The following is an 11,462-nucleotide window of genomic DNA, read 5'->3' as shown; positions in this document are numbered from 1 at the left end:
TCCTCCTCCTCCTCCTCCTCCTCTACCTACTTTGTTTATATGACACTATGTAGTCCTGGATGCTGGTCCTCCTATCTTCACCCTCTGAGGGCTGAGAATATAGGTGTGTGTCATCATGCCCAATTCATGGAGTACTTGAAATCAAATCCAGTTCTTGCATGCTCGATAATATTTTCAACCAAGATACATCCCGAGTCTTTTTTAAATGCTTTTAATGCTTAGTCAAAATTTGCATTACAGTGAGTTGTTTTTTCTATTTAATAAGATAGCAAGATACACTTGAAGTCTCTCAATTGGTCTCACAATTAGTTGCTTATATAAATTTACCTGTTACATATTATTTATTTATTCTTAATGAGCTTGCAATTAATTGATCTATAAATTATAATTTACACATCAGTTCTTTTCATCAGTACATTTTCTTTGTAACTAGATAACTTAGTTTCAGTCTTTGACTTTTGCCCTTAATTAAATATTAATTATTTATATTATGCTTTAATTACTCAATTTCTGAGTAAGTTATATGAATTTATTAAGATTAAATGACAGATGAAATATCTTTCAGATTGAAATCTTTCCTAGGTCACTCAAGTTGATTAAACACAATTAAATAATTCAAGTAGCTTTACACAGATAACAAGTAGTATATAATTTTATAACTTTAGATCTGTCCCATTGATTGATAGGAAGTTTCATTAAAGAATTAATCAAATGATAAAGTTTGAATGATCTTATGGTTTAATTAATACTCAATCTATTATATGAAAAAACTTAAAATTTCTACAAAGTGACAAAATTTATGGTTCTTACATATTACTTGGAAATAAACCTTCATTTTCAGGTTAAATTTGTAAACTCTTTAAAAACTATAATGAATTTAAACACATTACTTAAAAATCCTCCTTGACTCTTTCAGAGCATGGTCAAAAGTATTTTTTAATAAAGATTCCTATCACATATTCTCTATATATTTTTAAATTGTTTTGGAGATAACTACTTTTCATATATGCACTCGTTGTGATAATTTATTTTTTGTTCTCAATGCATTGAGGAAAATGAGCTGCTAATTGATTTCACTGTTCTTAATTTATTCTGGATCTACACATTTAAAATAATTTAATACTATTTTACTTTAAAATAAAATGAGCAATTTAAGCACTTCAAATAAGACATATTAAACCTTATCAGTGATACATGAAACTTACCCATCTAGAATTTGTACAAAGTAGTAGAGTTGGTTTATTGACTTACTGAAAACACGTGTGTTTCTAACTGTATATTATCTTTCTCTGCAAATCTTAAGATACTAGTATTGAAAGAAATAAAGCAGATGACACATTCCAATAAAAACCTCACTTCAAATAAAACTAAGTAGTGGCCGGAGAATTGTTACTTGTGTAAAACTGCACCCTGTAAAACCTTACATTTCATTGCAATATAGTCATTAATTTTATTGCTTCTAGTTAGAATAATTTTGGAAATTTGTATATCATTTGTAATTATTTACAACATAAACCTCATATTTATAGTCATATACTAATTAGAGTTATGTAAGATCAATGCTACAAATATTGACATCTTGACATGACACCTGTTGCACAATTAGGAAAAAAAAAATGTATCTGTGCTTATCTGTACAAGATCCGTTAAAAACTCACAAATTCTGCAGGCAAATGAGTGGAACTAGAAATTCTCATCCTGAGTTTGGTAACTAAGACCCAAAAGAACATGCATGGTACGTACTCACTGATAAGTGGATGTTAGCCATAAAGTTCAGAATACCCATGATACAACTCACAGACCATGTGAGGCTTAACAAAAAGGCAGGACCAAGTGTGGATGCTTCAATCCCACTCAAAAGGGGGAACAAAATAATCACAGGAGGCAGAAGAGGGAGGGAACTGGGTGGGAGAGGGGAGGAGGGAAAAGAGGGGCAGGATCAGGTATGGGGGGAGATAGAAGAGAAATCCAGAGGCTCAGGAGAATGAATAGAAATATGCAGCAGTGTTAGATGGGAAGTGACGGGAACACTAGAAAGTCCCAGTCACTAGGAATGTGGGAGGCTTCCAGGACCCAATGGGGATGACATTAGCCTAAATGCCCAACAGCAGGGATATGGAACCTGAAGAGATCACCTCAGGTAGATAGCTATGGCCCCCAATGGAAGGATGAGGCCACTCACTCATCTACAAATCTTTAACCCAAAATTATTCCTGCCTAAAGGAAATGCAGGAACAAAAAATGGAGCAGAGACTAAAGGAAAGGTCATCCAGTAACCAGCCCAACTTGGGATCCATCTCCATCTGCAGACACCAAACCCCAACACTACTATTGATGCCAAGATTTGCATGAAGACAGGAGCCTATCAACGCTGTCTTCTGAGAGGCTCTGCCAGCAGCTGACTGAGATAGGTGCAGATACTTAGAAGCAACCATTGGACTGAGCCCAGGAATCCCGATGGAAAAGTTAGAGAAAGGATTGAAGGAACTATAGGGGATTGCAAACTCATAGAAAGAACAACAATATCAACTAATCATATTCCTCAGTGCTCCCAAGGACTATGCCACCAACAAAAGAGCATACATGAGCTGGTCTGTGGCCCCAGCTACATACGTAGCACAGGACCGCCATGTCTGGCCTCCGTGGAAGAGGATGCTCTTGGTACTGTGGAGACTTGATGCCCTAGAGAAAGGGGATGATAGAGGAATGAGGTGTGAGTGGATGGGTGGGTGAAGGAGCACCCTCTTAGAGGCAAAGTGGAGGAGGGATGAGGTGGGGGACTCTTGGAGGGGAGACCAGAAAGCAGGAAATTTGATATGAAAATAAATATTAATTAAAAAGTAGTGTGGGAAGCCTAGCCCATTGGCATACTTCTTTAATCCCAGCACTCACAGTCAGAGGCCGGTGGCTCTCCCTTCTTTGTAGCCAGTTTCAGGCTAGCAGGACTCACTGAATGAAACGCTATAAAATAATAATAATAATAAAGTACAAGACAAAATATGGTTGTATATGTCTTTAATCGCTGCATTCGGGAGGCAGGGGTAGATGAATCTCTGAGTTTGAGGCCAGTCTGGTCAACTGAGCAAGTTCCAGGACATCCAGTGAAACATAGAGAAATTCTGTCTCAAAAAGGCAAAACAAACAAACAAGATACAAACAAACTAAACTAGACTAAAATTCCAGCATGGAGAAGGGCCAATTTCAAGGCAATTTTTCTGTCTGTGAAGCCATTTGCAATTCATGCTTGCTGGGAGATCTAGTCTTCTTTGATGATAGCCACATTCGAAAAACATACGGACAAAATTTAATTTGTTCATTGGTATATATATGTATATGGATATGGATATGGATATGTATAAGTGTGTGTGTGTGCATGTGTGTTTGTGTATTTTAAAGGGGGATATGAACTTAGGAGGAAGAAGACATAGTGGCCAGAAAGGCAGGATATAGGAGAATAAGAATGTATATCTATGATCAGAATACATTGTATATAAACATGTACAAAAATGTTTCAAATATATGTTAAAAAGAAACTAAATCAGTGTCATGTTTAGCCATCATCAGAGAGGCATCCACCTACAACAGATAGGAATACAGAGACCAACAGACAGATATCATGCAGGGTGAGACAAGGGAATACTCAGTCTAAAATGGGTTGACTCCATCAAATACCTCACTCCAGGGCTTTAGGAGCCTTGGAGTAAAAGATGCAGAAAGAGTGTAAGAGCCAGAGGGAATAGAGAAAATAAGGCCCTCTCAATCAATATGAGCAAAGCTCATGTGATATCATAGAGAGTCAAGCAGGATTCATAGGGCCTGCACAGTTCTGCATCAGATGGAATCTTAGAATTACAGCAGAGGTGGACATGTGCCCCTATCACTAATCCAAAACAATCTTCAATGGATAAACCACTAGCAAATGGCAATTTAATTTTGCCCAAGGGAATTTTATAGAGGAAATAAGTTACTCATAAGGGTGGCCTGTATTACCACCAGTAGATGGCCCGCAGAAACTAAATGTAATGGCATCCTTGAAGGCAGGTAGTGCATCAGCTTTCAAGAATCCTCTTGTCTTCATTCTCTCCCCATACCAAGGTAGAACTGGCATACAAAAGATTTTCACCATGTCAGCATTTTGCTTGCATCCAGAACTCAAGAATGCATGATGGAGAAGCAGACACTTTTCATCTACTGAGCTATTATCTCAGCCTTCGAAAAGCTGATACCTCAATGCTCAGTCTTCTTGGTGAAGTAAATGTAAGATTTTTGGCATTCTCATAAAGTCAGATTTTAATTACCCTGCATAAAAAAATGGAAGAGCACTAAAGGTTAAGAATTTGAGCCTTAACTGTCACATGACAGGAAAGATAATTCACATAGGAAAATTCTTGGAAAGAAGCCATTTCTCTGCTCCCTGGACCTCACTTGTGTATCACCGCTTTTGTTGTTGTTTTATTGCTTCCCAGATGACCTGCAGTCCTGCCCATATCCAGTGTGTGAAATGAGATATTGGTAGAGTTAAGTGACAGAGATTATTGCTATGGTTTGGATGAATTTTTTTGTGTGTGTACCCCAAGTGGCATATGGTTTTGAACTTAGGAAATAAATATTAATTAAATAATTATGGATTGGTAGTGATATAACTCAGCCACTCATTAGGTAGGTGCCTAGATTCAGATCCAAGGACAGAGAAGGAGAAAGGGATGTGGTGGTGTGGTGGGAAGGGAGGTAAAGAATTAGAATGGAAAGGGTGAGAAAGGAAGGGAAATGAAGGTTATAATTCTTCATTTAGCTGAAGTTGACATTTCATTTAGGTTAAAATACTCTATTCATTCTAATTGCAGAGATCATTTGTTCTTTTAAAAAATATTTTTTTTTAAATTTACAAATCCAGAAAATTCCATTGAAGGGATGTTAATCTTGCATATACATTATTCTTTTTCTGATTCTATATCAAATTATAAAGCAGGGATGCAAATTAAAGAATATATCCTGTGTAATATAAAATAATGAAAGATGTGAATCTTTAGGATGTATCATTAGCATTGTTAAATTCAATTTTCAGTTTTAATTTATTTCATAGCAGTCATCGTAATATAGTCTGATGTGGTTATGAATTGGGCCATGAAATACAACTATAACATGATAGATTTGGCTTGCAGAGGAGACTGGTCTACAGAATGAATTATGATAAAGCAATTAAGAAAATCATTTTACTTTTAAGTAAGGAAAGTAAACAATGTGTAACTACACTGTTTGTATATGTATATGTAATCACACACAAACAGGTACATAAATATATACCCATATAGAGGGCATTGATCACATTTATTTGAGATAGAAAAAATAACTTTTGTATTTAAATTAACATATATGTATATTATGTACAAAGATTATCAGAAAAATTTTAAATGATGTGAAAACATCAGGGGCACACCATCGAAAATAATATGTTGTATTGTGTTGAGAAAATTGACTTAAAGTGTGTTATTTGAAAACAACATGCCATGTTCTATTGAAGAAAATTGAAAAAAAATTCCAGGAAAATGTTTTTTAATTGGATTGTTTGAGATACAGCATAAAAGCTTGTCTTTAAAAAAGATTGACTAATGTATATTTGTCTTTGATTTTTGAAGAATATTAATAACTTAAATGTGATCATTGGAGACAAAGAGAGGGGGTTGTTTATAATATCTCATCCAATGGTTGACTAAATGATAAACATTTTAAATAATCTTGTAATGTCTTTCAATGGTTCACACTCCATTACTTCACTTATCACATGACTTTCTTACATTTGGATTATAATTATCATCATTGAAGTAGAATTATTGTGTGTGTATGTGTGCATGTGTGTTTGCATCAGTTAATTTATACAAATACATATACACGATGACTATTACTGATATAGCAGAAAAACACACTATGTTATTTCATAGGGTAAGTTTAAAAACCATACTTATTCACTGTAATTTTTTAAACACAAATATCACTAAGTCAATTGGTTATTATATTTAATGAGTATATAACCAATAGAAATTTCACTTGGTAAAAATGCTAATAATCTCACCACTGTACTTGCAGCTTGTTTTTGTTGAAGACATAGCTATTTAGGCTCATAGTTTAATAAAAAAATCTCGGATCATTTGAATATGCTGTCTTCTTAACGGGGTTGTAACTTTCTGCAGGCCTGAAATCTATTCAGCATGTTCTTTTGTAAGGAACTTAACTTTGGGGTAACTCTTCCAAAAAGGCATCTAGAATTGGAAAAGGGAAACTGGTGTACTGATGTAAACCAATAACATTTTGATTTCAATTATGCATGTTTTTCATAAAGGATTCAAATTTAACTCTCGAGATCATAGCCTGAAACCTATGTTTAAACGTCAGTGTTAAATTTTCTTCCCTAGACACCAAGGCTCTGGGGCATTATAGGATAAGAGGCATAAAGGATGCAACGCCTTGATCATGGAGAAGGGTGCTATGGAATGTTGACAAGATTACTGCAGTCAAGAAGTCACAGTGCTATGGCTATGTGCACAAGTCTGACACAAGATCATGGTAGCCCAAATGTGGTCATAGTTGAGTTAGGTGATTCTCACATACTGAAGAGCTATTGGCAGTAGAGTAGTTACTAGAGGAGAGACAATTACTGATTGTTGAGTATGTGTTTACTGGTACTGGTAGTATTTGACCAGTTGGCCACTGACCAATGCACAGTTGAGCAACACTAACTGGATTTAGTGTGTGATAGATAGAATTAGAGATACATAGAGAATGGGAGATAGATGAATTTGGAAAGGCACGTGATAGGGTTAGGTGAAATCTGCCTTACCAATACAGAGATGAATGTTTGCAGCCAACCATCAAACTGAGCACAAGGACACCAATGGAGGAGTTAGGGGAAGGACTGAAGGAGCTGAAGGGGTTTGTAATCCTATAGGAAGAATAACAACCAACCAGATAACAATATCAACCAACCAGAGCTCACAGGGAGTAAAATACCAACCAAAGAATACACATGTAGGGACCCATGGCTCCAGCTACATAAGTAGCAGAGGATGCCTTTTCTGGCATCAGTGGGAGTGGAGGCCCTTGGTCTTGTGAAGGCTTGATGCCCTAGCATAGGGGAATGATAAGGGCTTTGATGCAGGAGTGGGGAGTGAATAAGTGTGGGAATACACTAATAGAAGGAGGAGGAGGAGGGAAGGATTTGTGGAGGGGAAACCTGGAAAGGAGGATAACATTTGAAATGTAAATAAATAAAATAACCAATACAATATAAAATAAATGTGAAAATAGTAAGAGCACATGATCATATTTCATAATATACATGTATATACAGCTCAAAGACTAGTAAATAATGTTAAAAGATATATAATCTTAATTGGCAGGTTGGTAAATGTCTGTGATACCAGAACTTTGGAGTTGGAGCCAGGAGGCTCCAGACTTTGAGGTCATCTTCAGCTTTATATGAAGATCAGTCTTCACTGTCTGAGACCCTGTTTCAAAACAAAGCAAACATCAACCAAAGCTATGCAATCTTGGAAAAAATTTAAAAAAAAATAAAATACTGCAGAAAAGATGAATCACCTATGTGTATTAACCATTTTTGTCTATTAGCAACAACCCCAAACAAAACAAGAAACGCTCCAAGAAGTAGGAATAATGGTCCAATAAACGACATGTGCAAACTTCACATCTGTATCTGTAGGAAGGGAGGTAGATCTAAATAACACACTGGTTTTTAAGTGATATTTATATACCTGGACAATATCCATATTAAATTTATAATATTCGTGAAGCTATGGTTTACCAGAAGAATATAAGTGTTTGTATCAACACTTGGTACAATGAATACATGTTTTAACACCCATTGTTGCAATTGTTGCAAAAGTGTGTATTTTTCCCAAAACTATATTTCAACATTTTTCTGTGATTTATTACACGGTTTTCTTTTAGTTTCATGAATACTAGAATCATTTACTTGCAGAACCTTAGTGCTGAGCTGGGGTGGGTAGAGGAAATACTGGGTGAATATGAATGTGTATTGTTGATGTGAGTATGGTCATGTCCATGGCAGGACTCCAATGCCTTAGACCCACGGAAATGGCAAAGACTTCCCTGGGAGATGCTGAGAGGAATGACAAAGCCCAATTTTCATCCAAGAACAGATGTTAAGAAGATTAACCTTTAGCTAATACCAATGTGTACAGAAACTGTCAACCACAGCCTTCTAGATAGCTGCAACCTGACCCTGCTCCCGTGCAAACACCTGCTACCAAGGTTTCTTAACTTGGCTTTTCCTCTTTCAGCGGTCTATAATAAATCTGCCTTCAGCTTTTTTGACTGTGTGTTTATGAATCTGTCCTTCCTTGTTTCCAGAACCCAGGCACAGCAGTAAGTAAATATTTGTGTCCCGATAAATTTCTAGAAAAATATCAGGGGCTATTTAAATTTGTGCTTGAAATCTGTCAACAACTTGCTTTCATGATGATTGAAAAACAAACTATTCATTTCTCACTGCCACTGCTTGCATTGGATATTGTTAGGAAAATAATCTGTACAAGTATGTATATATGTATGTATGTGTATATATAGACTAAATATATACACACCATACACTCATGGACAAAAATATAAATATGACGGAAAAAATCACATAAAGGTTAAGAGATTGAATATGGGTAACATCTCTAGTTTTGGCTCTATGCCTTTGTGAAAATATTCTTTGGGCCTCATTCAGTGTATTTTAGTATACAGACACAGCATTTAGTCGTACAGAGAAAGCTTAGTGTGACTTTCATTTTTGAAAATGATTTTAAAAGGCCTTATATTGTGCACCAAAGATACTTGCTCATCCAGGTTCATTTTATTTGATTCACAATACCAAGGAAATGGAAATATGTAGATGTCCATCAACAGATAATGGGTGATGAAAACCAGGTACTTTATACATTCAATGGAATATTTTTCAGCTATTTAAAAACCTATAAAAATTTCACATAAATATGTTGGCTGTAAGTAATTATTCTGAATGAGGTAAAAATCCGAGCAAGGAAGACAGATATCATGTATTCTCTCTCATTCTCTCTCATATGTGGACAGTAGTTTTGAATATATATATATATATATATGTCAAACATGTATTTACACATATGGTTATATAGAGGTCAGCAACTAGTAAGTAAGTATAGGATATTTAAGAGCAAGGGTAATGGAGACTGTATGAAGGGATAAAGAAAAGACAGGAACTGTGATTCTTATATGTAAGACAAGAGGTCAGAGTTCATCAAGAAGGATTTTGAAAATGTCATATGAAAATTTACCACTCTAGAAACTTCCTAAGATATAAACATACAGATACAAAAGTAGTGTAGCTGAAGTTGCCCTAGAGGAAAAATGTCTCTCCTAGACATCACAGAATAATAAGTAAAAAAGCCCAGTCCCATTTATGGGTTATTCCTCTTCAAGTTATTAGTCATTTGTATTTTATAGACATATGAAACATCACAGCTCTTCAATACTCTCCAGAACGTTGTTGTAAAAAACCAATTGCTGAGCAAACCACACACTTTGGATACAGGACATTGAGAAACCAAGGTGTAACAGACCCGAAAGCATTCTTTGTATATCTCATAACCCTATTTAGAGAAGCCTCATTTTACCACAGAGTATGATTAGCATAGATGCACAGCTCATCAACCTGCAGAGAATGAGAAACTGAAGTTCTCAGTGTTTAATGAGACATCAATATTCCACCCTTTCCCCTCAAGATTGAAGAGTATAAGAACCAGAAGTAGCAGACCTGTGCAGTACAAGTATTTACTGGAAATGTCCAGGTGACTGCATGCATGAAATCAGTGACTCTGACTGCTTGCACAAGACCTGCACCATATCAAGCCAGCAATAATCCCAGCATAGGCAGGGGAGGGACTCATGAAGTCCTATTTATTCCTAGTTAAAAAGTTATTCACAGTTCATGTATGATAGGGGTGAGGATAGCAGACTTCTTTAGAAATTTTTGCCCAGGTAAAAATCAATATTCTCTTATATATTGTCTTACACCCACACACATATAGGAAGTACAAAGAGGGTTCAGTGGGTTTTTCTAAAGGAATACATTAACATTGAAGGGAAAATATTAGTTGGTAGAGCAGGAATTTGAGGACAGAAAGTGGGAAGAAGTTGATAAAGCATACAATATGTTTGGGTGAAACTTTAAAACAGTGAAAATTAAATAAAAGGTTTAAATGAGATTTATAAACAAAGCATTGGACGGAGCACGGGGTCCCCAATGGGGTCCCCAATGGAGGAGTTAGGAAAAGAACTAAAGGAGCTGAAGGCATTTGGAACCCCAGAGGAAGAACAATATTATCAACCAACCAGACCCCCAGCGTTCTCAGTGACTAAACCAGCAACCAAGGAGTACACATGGAGGAACCCACGACTCCAGCTGCATTTGTAGCAGAGATGGCCTTATCTGGCATCAATGGGAGCAGAGGCTGTTGGTCCTGTGAAGGCTCAATGCTCCAGAGTAGGAGAATTCGAGCGCTAGGAGATAGGTGTGGGTGTGTAGGTGGGTGGACGCCCTCATAGAAGCAGGGAAGGGGGGATGGAATAGGGGGTTTTGGCGAGGGGGGACCAGGAACAGGAATAACATTTGAAGTGTAAATAAAGAAAATATACAATAAAAAGAGCAAATAGGTAGGAAAATACATCTGTATCAAGGAAATAAGTTTAAATGTAATGGTGAATAAGTAAACAAACAAAACTAAGCATTGCTATAAACAAAATAAACGAGAGATAAAGGAATGCATAGTTCTTTGCTCTTCCTTTTCCTCAGTGCTGAAGCATTCTTTGTCAAGCCTATTTTTTTCCTTAGAAAGTTAACTGTTTTTCCTTAGCCTCTAACTCAAGTGCTAACCTGCTGGTCTCCTCTTACGGTCATCTAGCTACTTTCACAACCCTTACTTACATACATTTAACACATTATAAATCAGGCTGTGCACATAAGACAGAACATGACTTTTGTCTGAGTTTGAGTCACTGCAACAAGTGATAAATTTCCAGAACCACCCATTTTCCTGAAAAATTTATAATTGCATTTTTTTCTATAGTTGACTGAAATTACATTGTGTACAAATGCAACATGGGGAAGGAGAAGCAACTGCAAATGTTTGAAAAGAGCCGTGTTAAAACCTACTTTTGCATGTTGAAAGAAAATTAAAAATTAGTATACTGAATGAAAATGAGTGAGCTTAAGCACTGACTGGGCTGATAATGTGCCAGAACCCACATGGTGATTCATAACCATCTATAAATCCAGTTTCAGAATATCTGACTTCTTTTTCTGAACTCCACACACAGTAGGTACACATGTGGTACACAGGAGACATACATTTATACAAAAATACACATACACATTATATAAAAAATAATAATTTAGATAGATAGATAGA

The sequence above is a fragment of the Grammomys surdaster genome, unplaced genomic scaffold (assembly GCF_004785775.1).
Source record: "Grammomys surdaster isolate TR1022 unplaced genomic scaffold, NIH_TR_1.0 958, whole genome shotgun sequence".
NCBI lineage: Eukaryota > Metazoa > Chordata > Mammalia > Rodentia > Muridae > Grammomys > Grammomys surdaster.
This window is presented reverse-complemented; position numbering follows the sequence as displayed.